Source organism: Sinohyriopsis cumingii, chromosome 10 (assembly GCF_028554795.1).
Source record: "Sinohyriopsis cumingii isolate HCF-2022 chromosome 10, ASM2855479v2, whole genome shotgun sequence".
NCBI lineage: Eukaryota > Metazoa > Mollusca > Bivalvia > Unionida > Unionidae > Sinohyriopsis > Sinohyriopsis cumingii.
The window spans coordinates 37,958,369-37,972,109 of NC_142970.1; the positions used below are offsets into that span (position 1 = coordinate 37,958,369).

The 13,741-nt window shown below is 36.0% G+C and overlaps 1 pseudogene; it reads left to right on the forward strand.

The window, feature by feature from the left end:
• Window positions 1-5,231: 5,231 nt before the first annotated feature.
• LOC149789890 (uncharacterized) lies at window positions 5,232-12,803 on the forward strand (annotated as a pseudogene).
• The last annotated feature ends 938 nt before the right edge of the window (window positions 12,804-13,741 follow it).

Below are 13,741 nucleotides of genomic sequence, written 5' to 3' on the forward strand. Positions count from 1 at the left end.
ATCCATTGACACAGACAACATTATGACCAAGAAATGTGAAGTTATTCATTGACGCATGCTAGTTGATTGTTAATCATAGATACTTGATATTGTAGACAAGCCAAGTTTAAATCCAACAAGGTGCAATCTCTCTATTGTCTTATTTTACTACTTTTTTTGGATTGGGAAGGTAAAGAACTATGTTACTGTTTAAATTTTATGTGCGCATATTCACAAAACATAGCAGAACACACGCAAAAAAACTCCAAAAAGAAACTCCACTGACATCAAATGGAATCCAGTACGAAATCTCCGAACTTTGTATGTTGTACAAATTGCTAGCCGATACATTTGAACGTAACATATTGTTAAAATATGGTTGATATCAGTAAATAGTGGATATATTTCATCGAGTGTTAAAAAACTTGCATATTTTCTACAACTCGATAAACTATATCCAATATTCACTCATTTCAAACAAACATCCTCGCTATATGTGATGTAAATGCCAAGCACTAGCCACAGTTTCGTAAGTGCCATTTTGATAAGGTTGTAATATCATAAAGAAGGGCAATATACTTATTGGTGTCAATTCAAGTTTTGATAAAAATATTCTTAATTGAAAATATGTTACTGTTGACAGCTATTAATGCTATGTACAGATGTAAATTCAGTTTTGTTTGGAGAGCCTCCACTTTATTTGATATATGTTACACAACATACAACAGGCACTATTTACACAACATGCAACAGGCACTATTTACGCAACATCTAGCATGCAAACGCTCCTTTTGCGCAAGATACAACACGCATTGTTTACACAACACATAACATGCAAACACTGTTTGCACAACATACAACATGTGCTGTTTACAAAACATATAACAAGCAAACACTCCATTTACACAACATACAACATGCAAAGACTCTGCACAAAATACAAGATACACTGTTTACACAACATACAACATGCATTGTTTACACAACATATATCATGCAAAAACAATGGTTGCACAACATACAACATTCACTGTTTACACAAGATATGACATGCAAACACTCTGGTTATACAACATATAACATGCACTGTTTACACAACATATAGCATGCACTGTTTATACAACATATAGGATGCAGACGCTATTTACACAACATATAACATACAAACACTCTGTTCGTACAACATGCAACACATTGTTTACGCAACATCTGACATGCACTGTTTGCACAACATAGATCATGGAAACACTTTGTTTGCACAGCATACAACATGCACAGTCAACACAACATATAGCATGCAAACACCCTGTTTGCACAACTTACAACATTCATTGTTTACTCAACATACAACATGCACTGTTTACACAACATATGACATGCAAAGGCTCTGTTCGCACAACTTTCAATATTCACTGTTTGCGCAACATACAACATGCACTGTTTACACAACATATAACATGCAAACATTCGGGTTATAAAATATATAAGATGCACTGTTTACAGATCATATAACATGCACTGGTTACGCAACATATAGCATGCAGACGTTATTTACACACCATATGATATGCAAACACTCTGTTGAACAACATACAATATGTACCGTTTACACGACATATAACATGCATACAGTCTGTTTGGACAACATACAACATGCACTGTTTACACAACATATAACATGCAAACACTCTGTTTGCACAGCATGTAACATGCGCTGTTAATACATTTATCACGAACAACGTCAATAGCTTTCATTCCCAGTTTTTTCCCCAATCGGTATAGCTTTTGGGGCTATTTTTCTAAATAGACCCTGAACAACATCTCCGAGTCCATCATCGTAGATTGCTTTATATGTCGGTAATCGAGAATTTATCACCCTGACCGTTACAGGTCCACGCTGAGCATTATGTATACAGTAATCATCTTATTTTCTTGTGACTGATCTAATTGTATACACTTAATGACTGCGGTAATCATCAACGATTTCATCGATGACAGACCGATAAACATTAATGTCTATGATACTGCCTCTGAATAATCTCTGACAAATAGCAACTGCTTCATTAGTGAGTTCTGGAGAATTATTACCGGCTCGTTTTCCTCCAATAAGGATTTCTAATTGTTCAACATTGGCAAGTACGTTGGTGGAACATAAAGTAGTATGACAGCTTCCTCAAAATATTCATCTTTCTCACGATTAAATTCAATATATTGCTACAAGCCAAAGGTCGCTCCTTGACCGAGCAGTTGTCAAACCCTGGCGAGATTCTCGCTAGAAGTCCTAAGTTTACCCCAACTTTCCAAAGACTTCCATAAAGCTTCAGTTGTAAATAAGAAAGCCCGACGTGTCCATTCTATACATAAATTTTACTCTAATTAATGCAAGACCACAGATAAGACAACTTGCCAAATGTCTATCAACCGCACATCTGCATGGTTTATCTTCATCAGGTTTCCGTACCGCCAACCGTTCACGCCTTAGAAAATATACGAGTATCCCCTAACACTGGGAACTATTTTAACTCCACCACCTTAGGCCAGTCAATGTATGCTTTCCAGACACATTTCGCCAATATAAATGCACCATAATTGCCCCCAATGGCGACATAAACGGTATCTGCCAAGTCCCTTCTTATTTATTACTTTGTGTAATTTATCGGATTCCTACCGTAAATACTGCCACTACAGTCACACCACCAATGTACACCACTAGATTTTAATATGGACTATCTTACGACAGGGACATTCATTCGGTTTTGGCCTGAATTCATTACCAGTGAACCATGGTATCAAGGAAATACACTAACACTTCACTCCGTGACGTTCGCTCCTAGTAATTGGCTAACTATTTCGGGCTAGGGATATTTCCATTGCGCCGAATTCCAATGATCACACAAGTAATCACACAAATCTAAGAATTCCTTAAAACGGGGCGCTATAACCAAATGCGCATGCTCTAAATTTGTTACATTATCTTGGATCACTATTTCTGGCCTGATTAACCCCGTAGTATATGCGATATATCCATTTGTATCAGGTTTCACGACTTACATAATCATCAGCATACTCGGGTTTCAGAAATTGTTTTCTTTGATCGAAACTGTTCACGGCAAACGCAGATAACTCACTCACGTTTTAATTTCTTTTTCGATGAAGGTAACATTTTTTTCAATATATTTATTAATCACTTCAACTTTTTATCTTGCTTGTTTGGTTCTTGATCTGTTCTGGCTCTGGAATACGATCATCTATATCACCTGTTTCAGCACGAACTTGGTCAATATCTTCAAGCATTTTCTTGCATTGGTTGATCAGCAGCTATTTCACCTGGACGTTCTAGTAGAATCTTCTTTGTTTGCTCCAACGTGGGAAGAAGACTTTTGGTAGCCTCTGTAACACCTTCAGTAGCCTTTGTAACTCATTCGGTAGCCTTCGTAACTATTTCGGTAGCCTTCGTAACTCATTCGGTAGCATTCGTAACTAATTCAGTAGCCTTCGTAACTCATTCGTTAGCCTTCGCATCCGGTTTAAATAATTGTTCTGCAGCTTCTGTAAATTCCACCTGAGACTCATGTCGCTCTTATAGTTGTTGCTTGACAGAATCATGGACGGGTAGATAATTTTAATTGTCTTTAGTCTCTCTCGAGCTAATCTAGCTGTGTGAGATTCCATTATTGATATACGCACGCACTATATCAGCAGAGAGGGTGACGACCAACAATGAATGTCCGGGTGGGTAAACGAACACGAATACAAATTCGAAAACACGACGACAAAGATAAAGTAACAAAATGAGCTAACCCAATTAGGGAGGTTTCGGTTTGAAGTTATTGACATTATATTTTTTTTTTTTTTATGAAGCTTTATTTTCAAAGAAGACTTGCTCCATAACTGGTCTGTTCACCATCCCTGCTGCTGTTGTTTCATTTTAAAATTTTCCGTTTTAAGATATTTGCCATAGCCCAATTAACTTGGGAATTTTACAACTTATAACAATTTTATTCACACCTGCAACACTTTAGGGTTTTCGATACTTGCGTGTTTAGATCTCACTAAATTTTCCTCTCTGTTTTTCTTGCATTTACAAGCTGGAAGCAATGTACACAAGCCAAAAGTTTCAGGAAATTATTGTTACAAATTACGAAGATTTTGTAATGCATGTTTTATGTTTTGTTCTTAATATCTCAGATTTCATCTTCCTAAGTTGCCTGATTGTTTAGCATTTCTCTTAGTCATGTGAAATGCAACGAAAAAGTGCCTTCTTCACTGATGCAACCCAAATAGATTTGATTAAAACGATTGTCATGTATGTAATACGGTTTCCTCAAAATTACAGCTATCAAAAGGTTTAGAATGGACACAACTGTGGGACGATATTTGTACTCATTTCATCGATGTGATTCATAATGCATGTAACAACATCAACAACAGTATTGCATAGCATTTTTCATTGGCCTTTTCTCGTTAATAAGAAAAGATATGAATTTAGTTCGAATTTTATCAATACGTGCGTATGTATCTGAAAACACAAACATGCACGCACACATATATGTATCTACAAAAATTAAATAATGCGTTATTGAATAAACAAGATGAGAAACAATTACAGTTTGTGTCGGACTGAGTGCTGCAGCAGGTGACATTGTCAACTTGCCTGCAAGATAGGTGAGTGTTTATTTGAACAAGAGGGTAATTGGAAATACGCTCTTAACTGACTATTAGGACAGAATTTTTGGGTAAAATTATCAAGATTGAAATTTTCTCTAAATTGTATTAAAAGTAATTTGTCATTAAATTATACTGAAAGTAATTTTCCACTAAAATATATTGAGATTCATTTTATCTGTTTGTGTAATACAACTATATGATATTTTATAATGATCGCGCATTACGAGCAGGTGCAGAAATCCATAAAATACATTTCTCTTTTATCTAAAGGTCAGCAATTTAGATTTGGTGGAAAACTGCTGAACAGGCAAATTATTAAATCAATAGTGGATGAGTTAAGCGAGATGATTCACACGGTTTCCGTTGGAAAGGTCAAGAACCTTGTTCTGATCCGAAATATCGAAAACAAAAAACTGTATATATAGAGACCAGACGTGCGCAGAATTAGTTCGTTCCTCGAGTCATTACAGCTCTATCTGTTCCTTAGAATTGAACATAACTACATTCTAGAAATACTCAAAGCTTTTGGTTTCGGACAACGTTTCCAACAATGGGTAAAAATATTATATACCAATATAACCTGCATGGTACAAACCAATGGAGCAAAAGCCAAACCATTCCCAGTACAGAGATCAGTAAGACAGGGATGTCCTTTGTCAATGATGCTCTATGTACTGGGAATCGAAGCTCTAAGTAGGGCAATACAAATAGATGGAAGAATTAAAGGGATCAACATTCCTAATAGGAAAACCGAGTGCAAAACTTTCCAACATGCAGATGATTGCACCAATTTCATAACAGATCAACATTCATACCAAAACCTAATGAAATCATACCAAAACCTAATGAATCAATATGAACTTTTATAGTACAAACCAATGGAGCAAAAGCCAAACCATTCCCAGTACAGAGATCAGTAAGACAGGGATGTCCTTTGTCAATGATGCTCTATGTACTGGGAATCGAAGCTCTAAGTAGGGCAATACAAATAGATGGAAGAATTAAAGGGATCATCATTCCTAATAGGAAAACCGAGTGCAAAACTTTCCAACATGCAGATGATTGCACCAATTTCATAACAGATCAACAATCATACCAAAACCAATGAAATCATACCAAAACCTAATGAATCAATATGAACTTTCTGTAAGGCCTCAGGGTCCCAGATAAACCCACAGAAAACGGAAATTGCCCTCATAGGAAGCTAAAAAGGAAACCACCCGGACCTTGGTCCGGAAACAAAATTCAAAAGCAGGTTAAAATTCTATGGCTTTTCTTCGGTGAAAACAGTAAATACCTAAATCTTTTTCAAATAAAGAAAGACTTTTTTTTACCACAGTCAAATTTAGGATTCCAGACACTTCAATGTAATAGAAAAAGTGCAAATAGCCAAAACTTATCTGTATAGCTCCATATGGTATGTCTATGATGTCATAGACTTTGAATACCGTATTATAAACCAAATTTAAACCCTCATATACAACTTCATATGGAGAGACAAAAAATACATCAACTTGCCAAACACACTCTCCAAAAACAAGGAAATAAAGAGGACCTAAACATCCCTGACCTTAGGGTTAAACAAATGAACAACCAAATAGATCGCCTGCAAAATCGACAACACCCAACACACATATGGCAAGACATATACTTATTCTAGTTCGGATTGCTCTTGAAAAACAAACCGTAAATATATAGGAACAATAAAATTACTAAAGTACTAAGTCTAAAACTATCTATAGAATAGCTTAGACACTAAACCCTTATAGGGAAAACAAAGAGATATGGAAACATACAGAAAAAATATATATATATCAGTACCTATTTGAAATAAGACACAAAATTATGTTAAATAAAGTAGAAATAAACAATCATGCTGTTAACTAGGATCCCATATGGAAAACAATAGGGAAAATTTAAAGAGACAAAAAAGCAAACAAGACTAGTATTGTATCAGCACGGCGCATTGTGAACAGGGGAAAATGACTTCAAAAGGAACATCCTTCAGAGCATTCCCCCCCCCCCTCCAATATGTAAATCGACCCAGACACGAAAAAACATCTAAATTTATAATGCTAAAAGAATGAAACACATACGAATACAATTACAAAAGAAATTCAAAATACTATAGTATATTACAATCAAAATCAGCTTCTATACACTAGGGACATTATTGAATCCAAATTGTAAAAATAATAACTGACTACATATAGCAGAGATCGACCGACACTGTTAATTGCTAACAAAAGTAGCACGCCTATGTATAGCTCGCAGACTCAGCTGCAGCATGTAGGACAAATTAACCGGCTTTTGTATTACAATAAAAATGGTGGAACACGTTGAAGAGATTGCATCTGCGCCTGAATAATGACAAAATCGAGGTGCTACAAGACATTTTGACTTTGGACGTTGTAACAGCGATAGTGGATACAGATCGTGAATATATGACACGTGTATTTTGGATTCCATTTATATATACAGTCACACACACACAACGAATATACGACAGAAATAAGAAAATACACTTAAAATTTATTTAACTGAGTAACTTTATAGCTAAGTTTTGAATTGACCAGTTATATATAGATTTTTACGGAATCATGCCTCACTTGTTTGTATACTTCAGAATGATATACAGACTATCACAGTTTAGAGGGGATTTGGATCTTGCCATCAACTCAGATATCAGAATAAAAAAATCTTTGCAATACATTTTCAAATGTTATCCTTGCAAGTGTCTAAATAATGGTAGATTACTACAGGCGTGAAAAGTGGTTATATGCAGGAAATAGATGTGGGGCCTGTGAAGTGTCGAATTTTGAATTGCAGTGAACTTTAAAGTTGAATGAACTGAGCATTAAAATTGTATCGCATTTAAGCCAGAAGAGTCTTTGTGAAGGATCACTTCGACCTTTCTTCGTTCATCTCCCCCACCTGAATGTAAATTTCAAAGGGGCAGCATTCCATGTCAGTGAAATCGACAGGGGTATCTTAACAAGGTCCTTAGAAAGTAAACATTTGATCTACCAACCCTAACAGCTTGGTACGAACCTGTGTCCACTTATCATTTTTTCAAAGGGAAATTGTTACGCACCGTCGTTCACAGATTCTGAACTGTCTAAACCTCATCAAAGGAATTATTTCGTTGGGAAAAATTAGGGACCGCTGCCTACGATTGGGCAGAATAAGTTATGGCGTACACTTTAGAAGCAGTCAGACTTTAAAGTGACAGCCTTAGTCGAAATTCTTTAGTTTGAAAATTTCCATAAGGAGGAAGTGTAGTCGACTCCAGGGAGGTTTAAATAAAATAGTGATTTCCTCGTTAAACACGAAAGGGGCCAGGTGGCCGTCGTGGAAAAAAAAGACAGGTTTTAGTGCTAGGACACACAAGTTCTGAAAGAGAACAGCAATAAGGTACGCACTTTTAGTTTCACGTAATATCCTATTATGTGATTGTTTGTTTTATGCAAATATATATATGTGGCGTTTGGTAGGGTTGGGGAGGGGTGCTCCCAATACATTATTTAAATTGCCATAGAAGTCCCACCCCGGATTCGATTTTGTAGGGAGTGAAATTAGTGATAGAGAGGTAAGGCTCCCAGTCCCAAGTCAACAATGCCGTCAGTTAAATTATTGAGAATACAAAAGGTGAAATTCAAAAGAATAACAATTTAATAGAATTTAATATTCAAATGATAATAATTTCCGAATCAGTCTTTTTCCTCTCGACCAAGTGATAACCTATTGCATCCTTTAATTTATAGTGTGAGATCGCTTTTCCACCTGTCCTTGATTTCTACTCATCTGTATCTTTCCTATCCCGCCAATTTCTTCTCTCCTTCCGACTTCCCTCTTAACTTCTTCGATTAGACTGCTCCTTCTGAAATTTACTTCTCATCGATTCCTTTTCCTCCTCCTCCTTGACTAGACTTCGATTCACAATCGACTTCTACACTAGTCTCTATTCCGTCTCTCTCCTAGAAATACGGGACTATTCCACACCGGAAGTCTGTCCCCTAAAAGCTTCCTGTGAAAACACAAGGACGTTAGCATATTTCCTTAGCCATCTCGTCTCACACTAAACCAACAATACATCATATAAAGGCTATTACATTTTTCGGTCACGCATTCGTGCACATCGAAATACCCATACGCTCTTATATTGTAAACAACGTCCTAATAAAAGCACGGTATCAACTATTTTTCATACAGACATCAATAAATTGCGTCACTTCAGTATGTATATTCGTAATCTGATTATTTTGAACAATAGCACAGCAATCAGACGCATTTCTGTACGTTATACTCCCACAAGTGTACACATATATTCAAATATCCATATTAACTAATTTTACACACTGCAACCATTTTACAAAGTTACGATCCAATTCAACAGTTGCAAAATCTAGAACATCACATGAATAAATGCACTAGTTTACTGCGAAGTAACCAAAAAGCGAATTACTTTATTAATTCTAAGAACGAGCTAGCAGTCTACATAATTCTTTACATAATCATAGTTCATTTCTCAACTACGCATGTAAATTAAACACTACAAAGGTAATTCTACGTACTAATGATTCTAGTAATGAAGAATACATACTGCACATAATTACAATTACAATGCCGTAACATTTTGCAACAATCGAGCAAACAACTCACCGACCTTTACGAAGCTTTGTCTTTCCTTAGAATTTCCTACGTTTTCCCGCCAATTTACGAGTGGTTTTCCCGGAGTTATTACTTTAATATTCGAACACGATGTTTCACAATTAATGACGTTTCTAGTCTACATTACTCAGTTAAATTCTGATTGAAATGTGACCACACCCTCTCTCAATTCCGATTGGATATCGATTCTATCCTGTTCTATTCAACTTAGCAGACAATGTTCCGGCCGTCTGTCAATGTGGTGAGATTTAAGACGCCAATAAGGGTCCTTTGTTCTTGAACAAAGCTTTCAACGTCCACATGTGATTTTTGACACCCAACAAAGCTGGCTCTCGTAACAATTACGAACAGGACCACTATAGCTGCGGGGTCTAACATATGTACACGGCTTCTAACCAATTCATTTGCTCTTGACTTACGTAATCGCGGGCAGGCAACGTGACACTTTGACTAGGTTTCCATATTATGTATCGTTTATTCAATTTCATGGAAATGTGTTGATGCTAGAGTTGTTATGCAATTTATTTTTATTCAATTTCATGGAAAGTGTTGATGCTAGAATCGTTATGCAATTTAAATGTTAATTTTACAGTTATTAGTTCATTGGCAGAATTGATTGCACGCGATCCAAATGTTCATATGTTCATATGTGTAGGATTTAATAGGGTTATATGAAATAACTTCCTTTGTTTGTTAGGACGATATAGATGATCGTGAGTTAACGATAATTACTTTATTATATCTGATTTTGTAATGTTTGAATAATATTGTAGATTAATGATTGATGTGAGTTACAATTTGTGAATTTCATGCAATAGTAATCGAAGATGTAGTAGTACATGTAAAAACAATACGGTTATATTCGACAGACGCTCACGTGGTAATTCAAGACCTGCCGCTGGAAGCGAGGTCAATGCTCTACCATACTAAGTCAGAATTTACGCAGTGGGTGGATATCCAACACGCTCTGAGTAGCGCGAGTGAAATTTAAGTACCTCTAGAGAAAGGGGTATACAGAAATTATGGGCAATTCTGACCTTTAATGAACAGCTTTCTGGGAGAGAGACGGGACAGTCTGAAGACAGAAGTCCGAGGAAAAGAAGGATGAGGTCAGAATAAAAAGACCAGGAAGTCCATGAATGGGCAAAGCATAGAGCATAGGATGGATGAACTAGGACGAAGTTGATATACGGTCAAGGAAAGGAAGGTGATGCAACCAGTCATGGACATTGCGCTTTTTTCACCTCTCGAATCTAACTTGAATTGGAAGTGCCGTTATTAATTTGTTCTAATTAAATTGTTATTTTCTTGTCAAAGGGGGCTCGTATTGCTTTATTTCTTCCCAGTTGATTTACGGTCAAGGAAAGGAAGGTGATGCAATCAATCGTGAACGTTGCGCTCTTTTCACCTCTCGTTACGATGATGAAGTAAATCTAAATTGGACACTCCTGTTAAATTCTATTGACATAATCTAGCTTGAATGGGAATTGCCGTTATTAATTTGTTCTAATTAAATTTGTTATTTGCTTGTCAAAGGGGGCTCGTATTGCTTTATTTCTTCCCAGTATTCTAGTTCAGTTCTCTGCTGAAATTCTATTCATCTTTCATTCCCGCCGGGATATAATATCGAAGGAGGTCATCCTCTAGATAACGCCAGTCAAATCCAATTAAATTAACAACCGCTCGTACTAAAAAGGCAACGTTACAGGGCACATGGGGCTTGATTCTTATATATTGCCAAAACTTGCAGTTTATATATCACATAGTAAAACAATGCTTAATATTCACGTTTTTTTTTCTTCAGGTTGAGCAATTTTATAGAAAGAAGAAGGCGCCAACTCTAAGAGCCACAACTTTATCTAAAAAGTTACTAATGGAAGTGGCAGAGGTAATGGTGTCTTTTCAAGAAAACCCGGGGCCCCGAGTGGCCGGGTGGTCTAAAGCGCTTTCCGTTACGGATTACTGCCATCTCACCTCTGTCCACGTGGGTTCGAGTCTCGGATTCGGCTAGTGTGGGTATGTGAGAAACCTTGCCAGTAGTCTCTCCTGGGTCGGTGGTTCTTTTCTGGGTTTCCACGGGTTCTTCCTCCACCATTAATACTGGCCGCCATGTATTGCCTATCGTGTACTGAAAAATGGCGTTAAACCCTACAACAGCAACAACAACAACAACAACAAGACAACTCACCACTTCCAAATTCATCAGATTCTGAAATTCTCCTTAACAATACACCAAATCATCTATACCAAGAGGTAAATGACAGCTTATTTAATAGTATGAACCTTTGGTCAGATATTTACTTTGAAGGGTAAAAATACAAACATGAGTAAACAAACTTATAAATCTCATTCATTCAAAATTCAAGTTTGACATGTAACATAATTACTTATGTCTTGATTTGTTTTGTAAATACCAGAAGAGACCATTATGTATAGAGCAACCGCTGTTTGTGATGCTGGGACACAAACTACCTACTATTGCTGTGATGTGGTAGCCAATAAAACAGAAATGAGAATCAGAAACAATGATTCCAAAAAGGCTGAAACTTCCTTAAGAAAAGACAAGACTTGCATCACCAACATATTTTGACAATCTATCTATAAACGATATACTTTTCAAATTCTACACTGGAATAACTGTTGATCAATTTTACCATCTCTTTAACTGTCTTGGAGATCATGTCAGTAGCATAACATACTGGCAAGGGAATCGAACACAACCAAAAGAAAGAGTCAAGCAGAAGACTGCACCTGCAAAACAACTCTCACCTCAGTATCAACTATTGCTCACCTTGATGAAGTTACGACAACAGTTTCCTAATAAAGACTTAGTCTATAGATTTGAAGTCAGTCAAAGTATCATTTCTATCATGGATTTAATTTTTATTTACGACAACAGCATGGATTAGGAAACAAACTGTTTCCATCAAAGATGCATATTAAAGAAAAATTGCCTGCTTGTTTCAAATCATTCAAAAATGTAAAGGTTATCATAGACTGCTTTGAAATATTTGTTCGGTCATCTAGGAACTTTGCTGAGCAAGGGAACATGTACTTTTCCAATAAAAACCATGCTACACTAAAATGTCTTGTAGGAACGTCACCGACAGGAGCATTAACCTTTTGTCAGAAGTGTACGAAGGCAGCATTTCGGACAAGGATATTTTTGTTAAATCTGGCCTGGCAGATTTACTTGAGCCAGGAGATTTGGTGATTGCGGGAAGAGGGATTTTGATTAAAGATGTTTTATTGTCTCGCAGAGTTGATTTGAACATTCCACCATTTCTTGCAGGGACAGTCGATCAACACTTCACGAAAATATCATGACCAAACGCATTGCGTGTGTTCGTATTCACGTTGAAAGCGCAACTGAGCGAATGAAAAAGTTTACGATCACAGGTACTACTCTCCCACTAAGCCGAAAACCTGTAGCATCAGAAGTTATTGGATTTTTAGTTAACTACCAAACTCCTCTTGTAAAGTAAAATGATTCATTGAAATTTCAGGATAGGATGTTATTTACAAAATGATAAACATTTATATGTTGTCATCAGTTTTAAAACTTCTTGTGTGTACAAGCGTATTATAACTAAACGAATATGCAACTTATGAAATGATGCAGGTAGATTAACTCTTCAAAATGTTCCAGGAACGTGAATTAAAATTACATATTCAAAATAGATTAAATCAAAACAGAGAGTAGTGTCAGTTACTTCATTATATTTATATGTTTTCTGTCATACATATATATGTATTTATGAAGCATCTTGCCAAAATTGGCTTGAAGTTTTTGTATATATGGATATAAATTTTCCATTGTTGAAGGCTGTAAGATTAAAGCAGCAATACAAATGCAGTTCCATACCAATGTTTTGTATGTCATTATATTATCAAGAAACTTATTTTCTTATGAATGTTCATAAAGATGAACAATTGACAGCAAACAAGAATATATGTACGCACTATAAATAAAACAAGTCATTGTAAAATTGTTCATTCAGTATTTGTATAATTAGTTTTATGTTGTCCCACTTTCTCAATTAATACAATTAAATTTATAATGTGCAGCACCAATATAAACATAGACGATGCTTCAAATCCTAAATCTGCATATCAACTGGCATAAGTTGCTTGGGGATTCTCATTTCAATATATTTTGGCATATGGGTATTATCATGAAAGTTTATCAATTTTGAACATACATCTTTCCAAAATTCAATATCGGGCAATATTCCTTCTAGAATCATTTATTTTGAGGACTAAATGACAAAGTCACAAAAATCTACTTCACAAAGTGCAATCTGCATCTGTACCGGGTAGTAATATTTATGTGATTTCTTTAAAAATGGCCTACCGTTCATAGCATTATAAGAAAGATTGTTTCTTTTATTTGCATTAAGTTCATCTACACATAATGCATCTT